The sequence below is a fragment of the Motacilla alba genome, chromosome 6, assembly GCF_015832195.1.
Source record: "Motacilla alba alba isolate MOTALB_02 chromosome 6, Motacilla_alba_V1.0_pri, whole genome shotgun sequence".
In the NCBI taxonomy this organism is placed as follows: domain Eukaryota; kingdom Metazoa; phylum Chordata; class Aves; order Passeriformes; family Motacillidae; genus Motacilla; species Motacilla alba.
The window spans coordinates 15,615,160-15,631,914 of record NC_052021.1 but is presented as its reverse complement, the minus strand read 5'-3'; the positions used below and the strand labels follow the sequence as shown (position 1 = coordinate 15,631,914).

Genomic DNA, 16,755 nt, shown 5'->3' with positions numbered 1-16,755 from the left:
CATAATCACTTACCAACAGCATTTCTACTAGTATGGTGGGTCCTGCGCTTGTTTTTGTGCAAAGACTTGTTCCCCAAAGAAAGAGACACAAAACGGTATAAAAACAAGCAGATCCATCTCAAGCGTGCTTCTGTGAGCTTGTCCATGCTTGAGAATAACAGCCATGGCAGCATAATTACCACTGCAGTGAAGCTGTGCAATGACAGGAGCAGCGCTGAGCCTCAGCCGGTTTGCCCAGAGCCCTGTGTTTCCTACTTCAACATCCTGCAGGTTGATCAGCACGGCTGAACTTTGCTATTACACATAGGCCAGCGGATGGCACTTGCTGTAATACAGACACCACTCCCCACAACCAGGCAACTATTCTAAGATAAAATGTGGCTGCTCTTTACCAGGACACAGAAAATAGCAAACTATGTGAAAAATTCTGCACTCAAAATGAAAAGGGGAATTCATTACTAATCACTGCATGAAGATCTAATGTGAACAATGCTCAACACAGTGGAAAATACACTCCTTTATCTTGCATATGTACTACCTCACATTAAGAAACATGACCCAGAACAGTAGACATAAGAAAGCAAGGCTACAAAAGAGAGACAATTAGTCAAGTAAACAACTTGGGAACGATTGCTAGAAGAAACGGTTCACAAGAGCAGAGAAAGGGAGGGAGGATTTGGCAGCAGAGATTGGGAAACTGTTCCAGGAATAGGAGGCAGCATGAAAGAAAATGCAAAGCATAACCCTAACCCTAGGCAGAGCAGTAAAAGCAGCCTTGAGCTAAGGCTGGTGCGAATCAGAAAGGTGGGGAGGGAGCCATGTTGTGGCAGTTCTGTGTTCCCCATGGCATGCCTTTTGCAGCTGCAGTGCTCCTAGAGATCTGGGCTTTGTGGCTTTTGGACCCATAACCCTAGGTGTAACCCTAAGCCTAGCATAACCCCAACCCTAGGTGAGGCAGTAAGAGGTGCATGGGAGTGAGGCTGGTGCGAAGCAGAAAGCTGTGGAGGGAGCCATGTTTTGGCAGTTTTGCGTTCCCCTTGGCATGCCTTTTGCAGCTGCAGTGTGCCTGGAGCTCTGGGGTTTGTGGTTTTCAGAACCCCAACCCTAGGCAAAACACTAACCCCTAGGCAGAGCAGTAAAAGCAGCCTTGGACTAAGGCTGGTTCAAAGGAGAAAGCTGTGGAGGAAGCCATGTTTTGGCAGTTCTGTGTTCCCCTTGGCATGCCTTTTGCAGCTGCAGTGTGCCTGGAGCTCTGGGGTTTGTGGTTTTCAGAACCCTAACCCTAGGGGAGTAGGAGGATGAGATAATTGGAGGGATACACAGCGTGTCAGAGGGGAGTAAGAGAAAATGACAGCTCATATTGCTTAAAGAGACAGAAATGTAGTGGCTAAAGACAGAATTTTCCTATGACATTAGGTCTAGCTTGCCTGCATTTAAAAAAACATCATTTACTCTAATAACCAAAAGAAACATGGTCTAAAAGGCTTAACAACTCATCTTCAGAGACAAATTCCACCAGAAACAGGCCAGCATGCTTACAGCTTATGCATTTAATGCTGATAGAGGAGGGCTCATGCAGTCTGGACTTCTGAAATTTCAGCATGTCACACAATATTCCAGACACACCGCAACATTACTGCATCCATATCCTGACTAAGGACACTGCTGGTTTTGTTGTGAAAAACCTAACACGCTTGCTGTACTCGCTGCATTCATCCCTCTCCTTTGTCCAGAACAGTGTTCTGGAGCAATGGAAGGCAAGAGCTACATTATGGCACTAAAGCTGCCTCAACTACACTCCATCAGTGCTTTCTGCCCTGTCAGTCGTGAACCACGTCCCACGCAGAGACAAAAGTGGTATTAGTTAGCTGACAGTTTAGACTACCTGCATTAAAAAATAACCCCAAGAAACATTAAAAATGCTGAAATTTCATCATTAATGTTGAAATCCCAAGTCTAAATGTGCTAACTGATCTCACTGAAGCAACAGATACTTTATAGTTTTCAGATCACTTAACACTGTATCTTGTGCATGGATGTGAAAGGAGAGAAACACCTGCATTTAGCATGCAAGTAATTCAACTCAACTTTGCAACAACACTATAACTAAATAATTAATGCTTTCTCATAGCTTTAGATTAGATTAACACTATACTTCCAGACATGATGTTTTCCTCCTTTTTCTATTCAACAATGCTGCAAATGAGAGAGCAAAGGCAGTCTGGATCCCAACTCTGAGGTTTCCTACCTTTTTCATTGCAGACAAAACACAAGAATAAATAATTTTTAGCTAGACAGCAACTTTGAAGAGCTATGTTACGAAAAGATATATAATGATAAACATATTTTAAAATTTTAGACATTAATTTTAGAAGTAAAATACTGAAATTACTTTTAACTCTAATGATTTGGTCTACTTAACTCTCACATAATTAATTTGGGAGCTAGAATATAGAAAATAGAATTATAGCTAGAATATAGCTACCATATTTCTATATGGTATATAGAAATGTAAAGGTTGAACTTTTTGGGAAGACATGCTGTTTTCTTACACAACAAAGAAATGAAGTCTGTAAAAATTCAGTCTTCATTATGAATCTGGGTTAGTCTTTCTGCAGTAATTTGGAATGCTTTGACTTTGTCCCCACTCTCCCGTGAAGTGCTAAGTGACTTGCAGAATATCTGTGATTGCAAGTGTTAACAGAAAGCACATTCAGAGGACCTGCTGGCATCTTGGTACCCATAGCAAGAATCCTGCCCCAGTGATTTCATGTTTATTTTTGCCCATATTCCACAGTGCCCTGCCTGAATTTTTCCAAACAATTTAGTTGACACAACCAGGCAGCATCATGAGGCAGCTGCCTGCCACTGGATGCAACCCAGCCTCCTCTCTGCCTGCTGGGTGCCAGCTTTGCTGCCTGACCTCCCTATCTGCTGAGAGGAACATGGAGAACTGTGCAAACTCACCAGTACCACCCCACCACTCCTAGGAGAGCAGACCTGAACATCATCCACACAAGGTGACAGTTTGACAAATGCATTGGTCATTTCAGCCTCAGGAAACCCAGGGACACGGCCCTTGGTCTCAAGCCCTGGTGTCCCTGTGCTCAGCCAGGCTGTCCCTGGGCAGCAGTGCCACAGGGCATGGGTAAGGGTTTAAGAGTTCTCAGCTTGAAAACTTGATAACTTTCAGCTTTCTGCTACTCTCACTCAGCTCCTCCAGAGTTAGACAGGATGACTGTTTTCTAATTCCTGCATACATAAGCTAAGGACCCAACTTTTGCCCTCTCATCTGAATGCCAATTTCCCAAAGCATTCAGAGAGGAAAACTCCACAGATGAGCCACAGGCGAGGAATCTGTGTTCAAGAGACCAACATCAGGAGCTGCCAGAGAAACTTCAGTGCCCTATTTGGTTTCTGTCTTGCTGTTTTTGCAGGGTCAGAAGAACAAAAGGACAAGCAGCATTATCACAGGAGACGAGACAGGGTGGGACATTAAAATCTTAAATTTCTTTTTGTGCACTGGTCCACAAACAGCAGAAATGGGTTCAAAGAATCTCTAAGACAGTGAGACTGCTTCATGTTCTCTCTGGGAGGGAGCCAGACATCATCCTAAATGCTAGGGAATTCAAGGGTAATGAATTCCCTAGCTGACTTCAGTCCTTTACTCCACTTTTACCTTGATGTGGTTACACATTCCGGAACTCCATCCGGAAAATGGGAATCACATTACACGAAGATGCTGAGCATCAATGCCTCTACAGCACTTTGTGAATGTATCAGAATGAACTGGTATCCTGGTGTTACCTGGGAAAAACACAAACTTCAAAACAGTGGTAAGCGTGGGATTGCCACCACTTGCTGCTCTACTGCAAACACTCCAGAGAACCAGATGTGAGACAAAGTCAAAAATTCTCCATCCGTTCTCAATTAGCAGAAGGACTGTAACTCAGCTTGGTTTGCTGACAACATAAAGGCTGCTCCATGGAAGGGGTGAAAATTCTCCTCCCCTCCACTGCCTTTTCCAGGCTCTCATATATTTCCTTTCTTTCACTGCTGCTATTTGCATCAAAACCAGAATCACATTCATTCAACAAGAGCCACCTCGGAGGTTAAACTACAGGCAGTGACATTTAATTTATTGAAAAGGGGGAAGACAGTTTATTTTAGGTCAAACTGCTTATATGAAGAATCACCTTGGACTCTGCAAATGCTCTGCTAAGAATACAAATAAGAGGAAATATAGGAGTCCTCTATTTTTATGGGAGAGTTCCACTTCCCTCCACAATGCTAAACAGAGTAGTCCACCAATGGATGTACATCTGCAGGCTGAATCAATGCCATGAATGCTTTGACCTCAGACGTAATACCTTATCTTTAGCCCCTGCTCCTTATAGAAATACAAACCAAACAACCTATCAGTGCGAGACTCTGGAAGTTTGTATTATGTGCTCTCCCACATTACCCATCCCTCTCCCCAGGAAGACTCTTTGGCCTTTACACAAATATATTCTGCATTTGAATTATCAGTATAAAAATTATTTACTTATTCTGAAATGAAGCACACAATATAGAGTGGTCACTAAGCACCAGAAAAAGGCTGAAAAGCCACAACACACTAAAGCAGAAAGGGGTAAATGTCTCCATTCGGGTTTTTTCAGTTCCGAAAAGGAGGGTCTCTGCATAATCTCAGTTCATATAAGGAGTATGAAAAAGCAAGACTATGCTATGTTCATACCATATCTAACTTTACAGCCTTTTGTTTGGAAGAAGGCATCACATTGACTGAAAGCAGCTTTTCAAATAGCAAGCTACAAAACCAAATTCCTTTGCGGAATATTTTGCATTAAAAATGGCTTCACAGTTGCAGTGAAATATTCCAGCACCAGCCATAATCTAAGAACAACGTGTGCTCCCTCTCCACACACCCCTGGGCTGGGCTTGCTGACTATATAGTGAGTTTGTTATTGCCCTAAGAGAGCATTAGATAATGAAGAGCTCAGAGTTTTCCTTTCACTTCATGCCTGGGCTCATCATAATGTGCGCAAGCAGGCTTAGTTTACAGACCTTCCTTCTTTACTACTTCCCCCTCCTATTTTCCAGCAACCCAACATTTTTTACAAATGAGCACTATCAAGTGTCTCTTTTGAAACAAGGTTATTGAAACTATCACCTTCTTTTTAGTGTTGCAGAGAATAAGACAAAGTTCCCAGCTTTCAAACATAACTGAATGCTTCTACTACTGCACGAGGTGACTCCATCACAAAGCATTAGAAAACAGGCGCCCCGAAGAGTGATAGCTACTCTAATAGCTGCTCCTGTCCTACAAGTGGCACTTCACTCTGCTGGAAGAAAAATTCAGCAAGGTCCAGTTGTGAAAGGAGGTACAACAACAGGGACATGTCTATATGTACCCAAGTGGCAACACCAGGCTGAAGAGGGTCCTTGCAATGTGAGCCTAACTGTGCCTCGAGGCAAACGGCTGCTGTATTCCTGAAACGCCTCTGACATACTGCAGCATTTTACTGCGCCTAACATTGCTCTTCCACAGGAAGGACAGCAGCAGGGTTAACAACTTTGTGTTATATTTCATCTAGGGTGAACAGTTAATACAGCATTTCAAATGGTTTAGAGAAATAGAGAATGTTTATATTGAAAAATCATTTGTATTTTTAGTGATTTCCTTCAAATCATCAAAGCTGAGAAGCCACATGGGAGGCTGTCTGATAATTCCAGCAGTGAAGTAAGATCCAAGATTTTTGGAGTTAGCAGCAACCCTTTAACAGGGTTCTTTGGCTCTCTTTTGGTTAAGCACGCCTATCAAAATACACTTTTCTTTATATCTTTGGGATTCTTGAACGGGACGGCTTATGGAAAGGCCACATCCCAAAACAATATGGAAAAAAAATGCACTGCAATTTTAGCTAACCTGAAACATATGACATCACTTAAACAGAGACCATCACCCTTCCTCATCCCTTTATGAGCTGAATTTGGGGAGTGAAGGGGAAGGGTAGAGAAGGTAATTGAAAACTGTGTCTCCTCTTCCATATAGCCACATTTGTGAGGGCAGGTTTCAGACAGCAAGAGCTATGTCTACACTGTTGCTTACAAGGCAGGCTAACCACCTAACTAATATTTGTTACTTTAAGATGAAAAACCAAAGACCATTAAGAAAAGAGGCCTTGTGAAAAGTCTCAAGTCTGTGCTCCAGGCCATGCTCTTGCTTTCTACATTTGCAGTGTCTGGCCAAATTTCAGAGGCCTCTGTACTACTGACATGAATGTGACTGGTTAATAAAAGAATATTTTCAAAGACCCAAATTCTGTTTAATGTGCCTTGACCAGGAGAATGGCAGCTACATGTCAGCTTGAGGATCAAGAAGTTTTTTAATGACCAGAAAAACCCTCAATGTTCCAAGTGAATCTCTTTTCCAAGAAACTAAAAAAATAATGGAAATCAAACACATTGTTAACCAAAGGATCATCATTTACTAGTCTGTGGTTAAAGGAAAAATAATATGTATAAAATTTCCATTTCTAAGCTTTCATCTTGCTAAATATTAACTAAGCAGAACTAGCTTTGCTCTTGAGATGCAAATGAGAATTTAGAGTGCTGTGTGACAAAACACTAATAATTGTGGTTTAGTCCTCAGAAAACATATAAGGCATCATCTGATTTTTAAAATGTTCTCTGTAATGGGTCTGATCTTTACAGTGATTTCATCAATTACCAATATTGCTGATATCTCTTCATCTACCAGTCTGGCAGCCAAGACAATGAAGGTTCAAGGGAGTATCTATTTATAGCGCATCATGAGCAGCGGCCCAGGCAAAGGCATGCGCAGCTACAACCACCTTCCCTGTGCGACTCCAGTGCATTAATGAGCCACCAGTCCATCACAGGCCCGATTTCAATCTCCTCCAGCACATTTCAAACATGAATTTAACCCAGCAGCAAGGTTAGATGCAGAGACATTCTGTGGGGAGGGAAAAGGAGAGCAGGGGGAGGCAGAGAAGAAGGAACTAAGAAAGGGCTTAATGAGCAAGGAACCATAGCAGGCATATCAGTATGAGATACAAGCCCTGCCAACTCCACTTAGTGCACTGCCTAATACAGTCACTGAATAGCAGCTCCTCCATCCTCCTCTCAAAGCACTGTCCTTGCAGATAATGACTGGTTAACAAGCAGTCAAACAGCAAGGCATGAAAGAAAACAGTGTTTTCTTGTAACAACCTAGGCAGTGCTTAGACAAGGAACAGTAAAGATAGGCACAAAGATTCAAATTCCTACCTTTAAAAGTGAAATCCTTATATGCAGTTACCCTTACAAAGAGGTCAGTCAGCAACCCAAGGAAAGACATAGAGCCAAATAGAAAGCAAGAAAGCCTGAGAGCTGGTCTCCACAAAAATCATACAGTGAGCTGGCCTTTCTGGGGAAGGGCAGCTGGGCTGCACAGTTGGTAGATGGATAAACCATTAGTACCAGTGGCTGCCTTCCCTTTACTCAGTGTTGCCAAAATCTCTCACATTTTGTAAACCTAAGCATGCTGTAATTTTAAGCACAGGCAAATGAAAAAAACGTAAATAAATTCACGCTATTAAAAAGAGCACATTAGTGCTGAGCATAAGCACCATTAAAGACTAGCTGCTACACCATACTGCAGCCACAGGTAGGTGGTGGGCCAAAGCACAATACCATGTAAACAGTCCAAAAGCACAGCTCCCCAGTATCTTGCCTTGCAGCTCCTCTCTGTAAAGATTCCATGTCACTCCCTGAAATCTCAGGAACAATGAGGGGAAAGTAAGAAAGATGGTGTGCAAAGGAAAGCATGGTCCAGTACTCAGCTTCTCATGGCACATGGCAGATTCAAGATGTGACTCAGGGTGGGAACAGCTCCTCCATTCCTTCCTCATCTTACACACTGTGCATCTAATCACGGTGGGGCGTTGAACTCCATTTGCACGGCAGACAAGGGATCTGGCAGCAGTTCAAAGGCAAAGTGACTGAACAAGCTCACTGCTGGCGCAGGCAGGCGAGGACGCAGAGCGCCCCACTTTCCTCCCTGCCTCCACTGAGGCTGCAGAGGCAGGTGCTGCACCATGGGCAGGCAGCTCTCATTTTGTTCCAGTGGCAAGAGTGAAGGAGGAAACCCAAAAGGTACCACCACCAAGAACAGCAGCACCTAAACCCACATCAATAAGGTAGAGGGAGGTGGGGAGTGAGTGGCGGAAGAGGAGGGAGAGTGAGACAAGAAGAGAGAGGCTGGCAGGCAGAGGGAGAGCAAGCTGGCAGGCAAAGGGGGAGAGCGAAAAAAGGGAGCCCACAGACAGCAGTGCCTGGCACCCTGACAGCCTGCTGCCAGAGTTCATCTTCTGAAGCTGTCATGGGTTTATGGATGCCTCTAGACTGACAAGCTGACAAGATGAGAGAAACTACACTCAGAAAATGTATTCAGCTGCAGTAAATTGCTTCTCTTGCCCTAATGTGGTTTGCAGCTTCACTCAGGGAACTGATCTCATTTGGGGCGGTGCAGGGAGCAAATCAACTATGTATATTCAGACACTATTATTGGAATCTGGAGACTGGAATAAATCTACAGAGGGACAAAGAAAAATCACCTTCTTGTGCACCACTAATAAAAAATTAACATGTTAAAAGAACAAATACATAAATCTCAGATTATGCTCTGTCCCTGTGTAAGCACTTTTGGTAGCAATGGTTGGGGGGTGGGGCAGCAGCTAAACTCCTGAAAGCCTGGCACAAGAGGGGCTCTCTACTTCAGAAGGGAACAGGAAACGGTGCTGTAGAGAGGCAGAGAGACAGGCAGGAAAGGAGGCACTTCCTACCACAGCAGCATACTCTGCTCTTCAAAGATGCAATGCCCCAGGTATGCTCTAAGTTGTATCCTTTCCCAGTCAGGGTTTGGGAGTAGAGGGTTTTCAGACAGGATGACATACTACCACACATCTCTAGAAGAGTTCCTATAACAGGAGCTGACAGTGCACAGCAAACACTTCTGTAGTAAGACAAGGCGACCTTAATGCGATGGAATGTTACAGGGTAGTAGAGAGCACTCCGGAAGAGGCCTGAATCTCACTGATTCATCAAGTGCCATCTCTGTCATAAAGTGAAAAAAGCACCTCCTTAAAATTTTATCCTGACAATAACAAACTAAAAACTAAAATCAGAAACAAGGGTCAAGTACCAGGCTCTTGGGTTTACCCACTATGATTTAATCTGCTTTTGTAGAATGTCCAGCTTTAAGGTCTGCCTCAAAGATATTTCCTACTGTCTCATTGTTTTGGCAGGACCAAAAAAAAAACAACCTTGGAAGCTAAGGTAGGAAATGTTTTTAAATGTTTATTAAGAGTAAATTACTTTCCTTTTGAATTAACAATAAAATTCATTCCAAGTAGGCACACAATAGGTATTCTTTCTGTCCTACAATGGCACAAAGATTTGCTCAGTGTTTTTTTAATCCTAGAAGATATATTACAAAAACATTACCTTACATCACAAAAAAAAGAGCACAAATTCTTCATTCATTTATTTAATATGAAAACAGAAAAAAAACCCTGAAGTATTTCAGAAAGGAAAGCACATAGTCACAAAGATATTTATTGCTAAGCGGTGAATAAAAGACAAGGTGCTGAGGGATAAGGATTACACACATAAAACTAGAGCTGCTGTTCTAATCAATCAATGAAAGATAAATGGAAGTTGAGCACCTTTGAAAAATGTTGTTTCCACATCTGAGAGAGGAGACAATTCTCTATTTTGCCTCGTTCAAAAAAAAAAAAAATCATCTCACATACATGTCATGCTACAATGCAGCACTGTGAATCTGCAAGCCTCTTTGTGAGCTGCAGATGGATAATGCTGACCAAAATGTTCATAGAATCATAACCTAAAACCATTAAATTTTTTAGCTCCTGTCTATGCCAGTAAACAAACCCTTTCCATTCAAGCTGCAGTATGCAAACAGCAGAGGTTGGAAATCTCTTAATACTCCACTAATCAGAAGCATGACAGAAAAATCTGACTCCACACAACAAAGAATCAGTTTTTAGAATAACCGAGATTTCCATTATGGGTTTCCACCATACATTTAATACACCTTTCTCTAGTCTCCAGTGTTTTATAGAGATTCAGGCTTACTGGACACTTGCTGGTAATCTTTTCAAATCTATTAATTTAGAAAATATTAGAAAGAAGAATTACTACTGCTCCATATATACATGAAGACAATTAACTTTTGCTCACTGCCTAAAATCACAGCTTCAGTATTCCTCTCAAAGGCTAGATTTCCTCTTCTTTATCCTCCTTAACCAAACTTCCATGCCCTGCCAACTCCCACAACTATTCCAGTGTCCCCTAGACCAATGGCAAGCAGAGGAATAACTTAGCCCAACTGAGGTTAAGCACCATTTAGGGGCAAGTACATGAACTATGTCTTCATGCTAGTAGGTAGTTCTGGTGAGATTTCAATGGTATTTTACTACACAATTCAGTCCTAATTACCCAGCCATAACACATGTGCTTGTTTAGCTTACATTATTTGAATTTTTTTTCTTGATCAACCCTTATTTGTAAGTCATCATGACACAATAGCACTGATAGTTCTCTCTTAAACTCCAGACAGAAACACGTAACAAATCTAGAATGGTAAAGTGCCAAGTAAGAATTACTCACCCAAGTTCTTCAGTAACACACACACCCTCCCCATCCCCCGTCTACCCTGTTCACAGATCTTGTCCCCCCAGGGCTCTGTCCACCATCTCACTAACTCAATTTACCATATTTACAGCTGAAGACAACACACAGGATATAATGTAGCCAGTCCCATAAATCTTGAAATTCTCACTGAAGCCAGTGAAGACCAAACATATTTGTGTGTAAATTTCCCAGAAAAAAATACCAGCAAAGATAGATTACTATCGAGGTACTTAAATACTGCACTTACTAGCTGAAAAAGTTGTTTTCCTTTGAGTTTCTCCATTCTTCCTCACCCAAATATTGATGCAGAATATATACCTTGGCTCTTTTAAAAAAGATACTTGGGCACAACTCAGATTTTCTAGGGATCACCAAGAGAGAAGGTAAAACTTCTCATGCACCTTAGCAGCTGTGGAAGGGATAGAAGATTCAAGGAGGCACTTAACCCAGCCAATATCTGCTTGTTAACAGAAAAACAGTTTCTTCTCCTGAACTTCCTCTTTAACCAAGGATAACAGAGATCCACCCCAAAGCACAAGGAAGACTACAATTAAACCCAACAAGAGTTGGCCTCAATAAGCCATGTGAACATTGTCAGAATGGAGGCTGGGATTGGGCTGAGAAAGGGGATCGACTTTGCAGACTTGGGTAGATAGAATCTCTTCAGCTTCAATCAACTCACTCTATTTGCACATATTTTGGTAAATTTCTAGCTGGCTTGGATGTTCATGTCACCACTGGTGAAATCTACCCTACCTGAAATTCAACCAAAGACAGCTACGTCATATTATTCTTTTTTTTCTTTTTGTCCTGGCACTGAAATAGAAAACAAGAGTGGTCTTGAAAAGGTCCTTCTTGCCACACTGGTTGTAGTTGATGTTGGAATTAAGAGGGGAAACAAAACAAAGCAAAACAAACAAACAGCAAAAGGTTTGTGTCCTAAAAACACACCTCTGTCTCTAACAGCAGGAGACAAGTGAACCACTATCCACCTCATTTGGAATGAGTGCCTATCCAGCGAGGCCACAATTTCTGAAGCCAGAATAAACATGTGAGTGAAAACTCTTTTCTTTTTCTTCAGTGAAACAAAGAAGCTTTGTTATTGGTACCAGTTATATAATTAAAATTCATGTGAGACAGCACTACAGGGAACAAGCAACCTTTCATCCCATTAAGGAACTAAAGGTGTCAGTACCTGAGGGCACCATCAGCCTTTGATGACATGGACTGCTCTCAAGCTGACCTCCATGCCCTCCCTCTGCAGCCTGATTTAAGGCTGGGCCTGGCCCCCGGCTCTCTGCCTGAGCTTGGCTGCAGGTACACCTGTCTGCAGCCCTGCCTCTGGCTTCACCTCCTGGATTGACTTAGGCTGGAGGAAGCTCTTCTTCTGGAAAGACCCCTCATATATATGGTGTAACTCAAACCCAGTTCTGTCTTTGGCCCTGTCTCCTGGGTGGCCTTTGGACCCACGCTGCTGCTTTGTCTCCAGCCATGTCTTCAACTCCTGGATGGAACCTCATTGCTCCATCTCAGCTGGGAGTGTCAACAAACCCCGTCACTAGGGGCCTGTGGAACCGTGCCCCATCGGTGGTGGCACTGCTGCACTGGGGTCACCCTTACTTTCTGACTTGCCTCAGCTCCCAGCTCATGCTGTACCCTCACAAGAAGGCTGGTGCATAGCAGTTGCAGGAACAAATTTAAAAATCAATGGAAGCAATATTCATCTCTTAACTGTCAGCTGTCCAGGTCTTTTCTGGGAAGCCCTCCAAGTTGTCCATAATCAAAACCTAAGTTGATTTCTGAAGCCTTTAAGCATGGCCTTCAGACAGACCTTGGCAGTTTGGCGTGGGCCTTGGATCAATAACTTTAATACCAGATACAGTAAATAAAATCTCAGAGACTAACAGAGTTTTGTAATATATTAAGCACACTAATCATTTTGTGAAAGAAGGTGAAAGAAAGGAAGAACATGCATCTCTATTTATAGAAGTAAACCTAACAATAATGTTACTTTTCATCTTCCATGTTAAGGGAGGGGAAAAGCTCTTCATATATTGAATGCAGCATTCCCCAGCCATGATATTAATTTAAAATGCATGATGAATAGGGTAAAAAGGGTCAAAGTTAAGCCATTCAATTGACAAACAGATGATACATCCAGGAGGGAGGAACATGCCCCCACAAAGCACCTTAAGTCATGCCCTTCTGCTTTGTAATTAATTTTTTCTGTTCAGCTGTGCTCACATTTCTTATCTCACAGATCTCCAAGGCCCACTTGGGGACAAAGTATGCTTATATGGAGGAAAGGATAATGAGGTTAGTGGGTATGGCTATGCAGGTTGCTAGTCTTACATGGTCTTTACACTTCACAGTGCTTACAATTTCAGAGAGTTAATTAAATTTTTTGTATTAATCTTTAATACTTGACAGACTCATCTTCAGCAACAGCCAATCCTTAAAAATGATGTAAATTGTAACTGGCAAAAATCCACTACAAAATGTGCCAGTTCTCAAACCTCAGACCAATAAGCTAATTAAAATGTTTAAAACTAAATCCTGTCCAAGCACTAGAATTCATCCCTATTGAATAAATGTAGCACAATGTCATGAAGACACACCATTTAAATAAACTAGCATACCTCTGGAGTTGTTCCAATGACAGCACCTCTTTGATAATATTGGATCAATTCCACAAAGTTTCAAAGGAACTGGTTTACTGCAACCTGCTCCAGACATGAAGATGAAAAACTGGTGACTGCAAAGGAGACTGACATGGCAGACAAATCCTTATTAGAACCAACTAACAAAACAGACACAGTTAGGAACCAGAAAAACTTAAAATATAATAGAAAAGAAGTTATTTGCCTCCCTATTTCTGTTACAACTTAACAGAGCCGAGATATCTCACAGGAAAATAAACACTTTTGGGAAAATAAACGTTTTTTGAAAAGTGTGCTATAGGCATTTTAGCACCCACTTTCTGTAATTTAACTGTGGGATATTGCTGGCATAGGCAGGAAGCATTAAGACATTAGTCTTAAACAATAAGTAAGAATTGCTAAGCATGAACTAACCATGTACTAGTACAAGGAAAGACTAAAGTACACTTTCAAATTAATAATAATAAATTTTCCAATAACTCTGCTTTTATGTAGAGTGAAATGGATTCTGCATGGACTACCTGGCTGTACATTCTAACTGCATGGTCTCCTTTCCATCTCCTATAATTCCTACATTTCTGCTGTCTTTCCTATTTTCTACCCTTTGTGTCAATGAAATCAGTGGTGTAGTAGCAATTTACTGTGGCTCTGCCTTAAGTCAAACATTGATCTCCCTTTGCTCTTCTAGCCACGATGTCACATATACATTGACACTGGTAGAACACATGAAGCATTCCATTAATATTTTGACTCTTTCACTTATTATAAATATCTATCAATTTCACATGTGAAAATTACACCAAATGTCCCTGGAAGTACATCACTATTCAAGCTGAGTAGAATGCTAATGTGGTCACTACACTCATTCTACTCCATGTCAAATTTTTGTGCAATTTATTGTTTTTAAAATCTTGAGTTTGCAAACTTAGCTGCAGCTTCTTCTACCAGTTTATTCTTCACAAGAATGTACTGCAAGTATACAAACATGTATCACACATTTCAAGTTATTTTTGTTCCTTTACTGTCTCTCTGCAAATGCCACCTGCAAAACTGATAAAAAGTTTACAGAAGACAAGATTTAGTATTGAATCACACTGGAATGAGCTATGATAACAGGGCCACACCAACTACATAGGTCATACCTCTCTCCCAAAATCCTTTTATCCAACCAAGGCCTAAGGACTCTTGTCTACGTGTCTCTAGAAAACTCAGAGTCAGGGTTAGGGTTGTGAAAAAGCATAAAGCTGCAGCGTGAGTGGCTGCCAAAAGAAAGTGGGACTTGGGTGGAAATCAGTCTGGGAAGAAATCTTTTGTTTGGGCAACAGTATCAGAGCCTTAACAGGAAAATACAGGTAAAGTTCATCTTCTGGTTGACATACACAGGAATTTAGAATTGTAGCATGTGTAGGGCTCAAATAGCCCAAAGTCCTTGTTTCAGCATATCCACCTTTCCTCACCACCTCAGCTACTGTACACGGGAACTCAGCACAAAGCACCAGCTCTGCAATCTCCTTTCTATAAACCCAGGCTACTTGCCTAAGTCATGAGCTGTTCCATCCTCCCTTCTCTGCCCCCAGTTTTCTGCAGAGTTAAAGCCATAGGGGTCTACTCACATAAAGCAATCTGAGAAATCCATGCAGCACTCTTCAAGGCATGAAAAAGTATTTCAATCAGATTTGTTCAGCACACATACAGAACTAAATCATCTCTGTTCTTTCCAAGAAAAAAAATCTAAGAACCTTTCACTGGACCACATAATCTGTCTTTCTACTGCACTGACTGTAGGAACTTCCACTCCTAAGACAGGATTAACACTTTTGTAAGTATATTAGCACCTGAAAATTATAAATATTACAGGAGGCTGAATCTCTGCAAGTTTTCTGTCAGACAACTTGGTAGAACAGTGCTTTTTTTTTTGCTACATTAGAGTGCAGTATTCAAACATATATACTGAATAAACACCACAAGAATAACCTTCCCTCACTATTCATCCAGACAAAAATGAGGGGAAAAAAAAAGTAGGACTCCTTTCCTCCAGCACAGAATTTCGACCAATCCAGTATTTCTATTTTTAATTTTTAATTACATTTATGATATTTCCTGTGAGTTTAAGTCATGAATGCAGTTCCAGTATGCTGGGAGCAATGTAAATAGTTATTCCCGAAGGGATCTTACAGCTGTTATGCACGGGTCAGAGATTCCGTGAAACGCAAAATCTGAAACTTTAAAAGCTTTTTAGCCCACATCCTTCCCATTTCTTTTCAAAGGCAGAGTTAATGGATAATGAATGACATTGCCCCAAATTTTGCCCAGAAGGTATGGAAGTAGTAACTCCATCTAAATCAAGTAATATTTAGCAGTAAGCAACAACCCTGTCCTATCACAGTACTGCAGTCCCAGAACTGCATCAGAAATGCCTTCCTAATCTAAATTAACTCATCTGCCACTTTATGCTGACAACTGTGCAACTGACGACTAGAGACGTGAAATTGTTTCCTCTGCAACCCTTTATAGAAGGATGAAAAAGAGTGCAACTTCACACTGCAGCAAAACAGTCTATCCTCCTCCTAATCTGTGTCTCTTTTCTGACATGAGACTGCTCAGAAGGACTTGAGGCCTTCCCCTCACCAAACCTGGATATGCCAGACCATTAAAACACAAAAGATTGTGCACTTACCTTTGATCACAGTCTGGTGAAGGAAAATACTCATTAGTTGCTTCACTCAGGATCAAGGTTCTGTTTTAAAATAAATAAAAAGACAAAACAAAATTTAAAACAATATTTCCCTCTCCCTCTTCCCTAACGTTAGCCTTCAGCAGTGTTGGTAAACATTTACTTAGCAGGAGCACCTTCGCTCCCCACAACCAAGGTAATGATTACATTACACTAAACAGGGCATGAGGACAGATTGAGGCCATGACAACAGCCATGCTGGCAATGGCTAGACAATGACACAGGGCTGCACTGCAGCAAGCTCAACTGGGCAAGAGTGAGAAAGAGTAGGGCAAGATGAGAAATGAAAAATGCAGGAGGGAAAAATCCCCACAGTCAACAAACCAGGAACCTGGATTTCGAACCACAAAGGAAAAAGAAAGTTCACAGAACAAGCAAATTCAGTGTGAGCTGAGAGAACTGGAAATGCCAGCACAATCTGAATGGGATTTTTCACACCTGTTCATTAATATTGCTGTCTTTGAAACAATCAACAAAGCAAAATATAAGATGTTACCTTCTTTTGTCTTAGCCACAATTAAATCAGTTCACTAAAACTTCAATGGTGTGACAAAGTCTGTGTAGTCCATTCCCAAAGCCTTCAAAATTAGTTATACTGTGAAATACAAACAAGCCACCCCAAGGAGGGAGTCACACCCTCCT

The 16,755-nt window shown here is 41.6% G+C and overlaps 1 protein-coding gene across 9 annotated transcripts in view; it reads right to left on the bottom strand.

Moving 5' to 3' along the window:
- The window catches only part of NDST2 (N-deacetylase and N-sulfotransferase 2), a 127,456-nt gene that overhangs the window by 33,833 nt on the left and 76,868 nt on the right, over positions 1-16,755 (bottom strand). For 7 of the 9 annotated variants that reach the window (XM_038139996.1, XM_038139995.1, XM_038139999.1 and 4 more), the window contains one exon: positions 16,057-16,116. The exons of 1 other annotated variant lie outside the window; for it this stretch is intronic. The gene's annotated coding sequence lies outside the window, so the exon portion shown is untranslated. Of the gene's footprint in view, positions 1-13; positions 7,983-16,056; positions 16,117-16,755 lie in introns of those variants that run through there. One more of the 9 variants, XM_038140005.1, reaches the window with a different exon arrangement.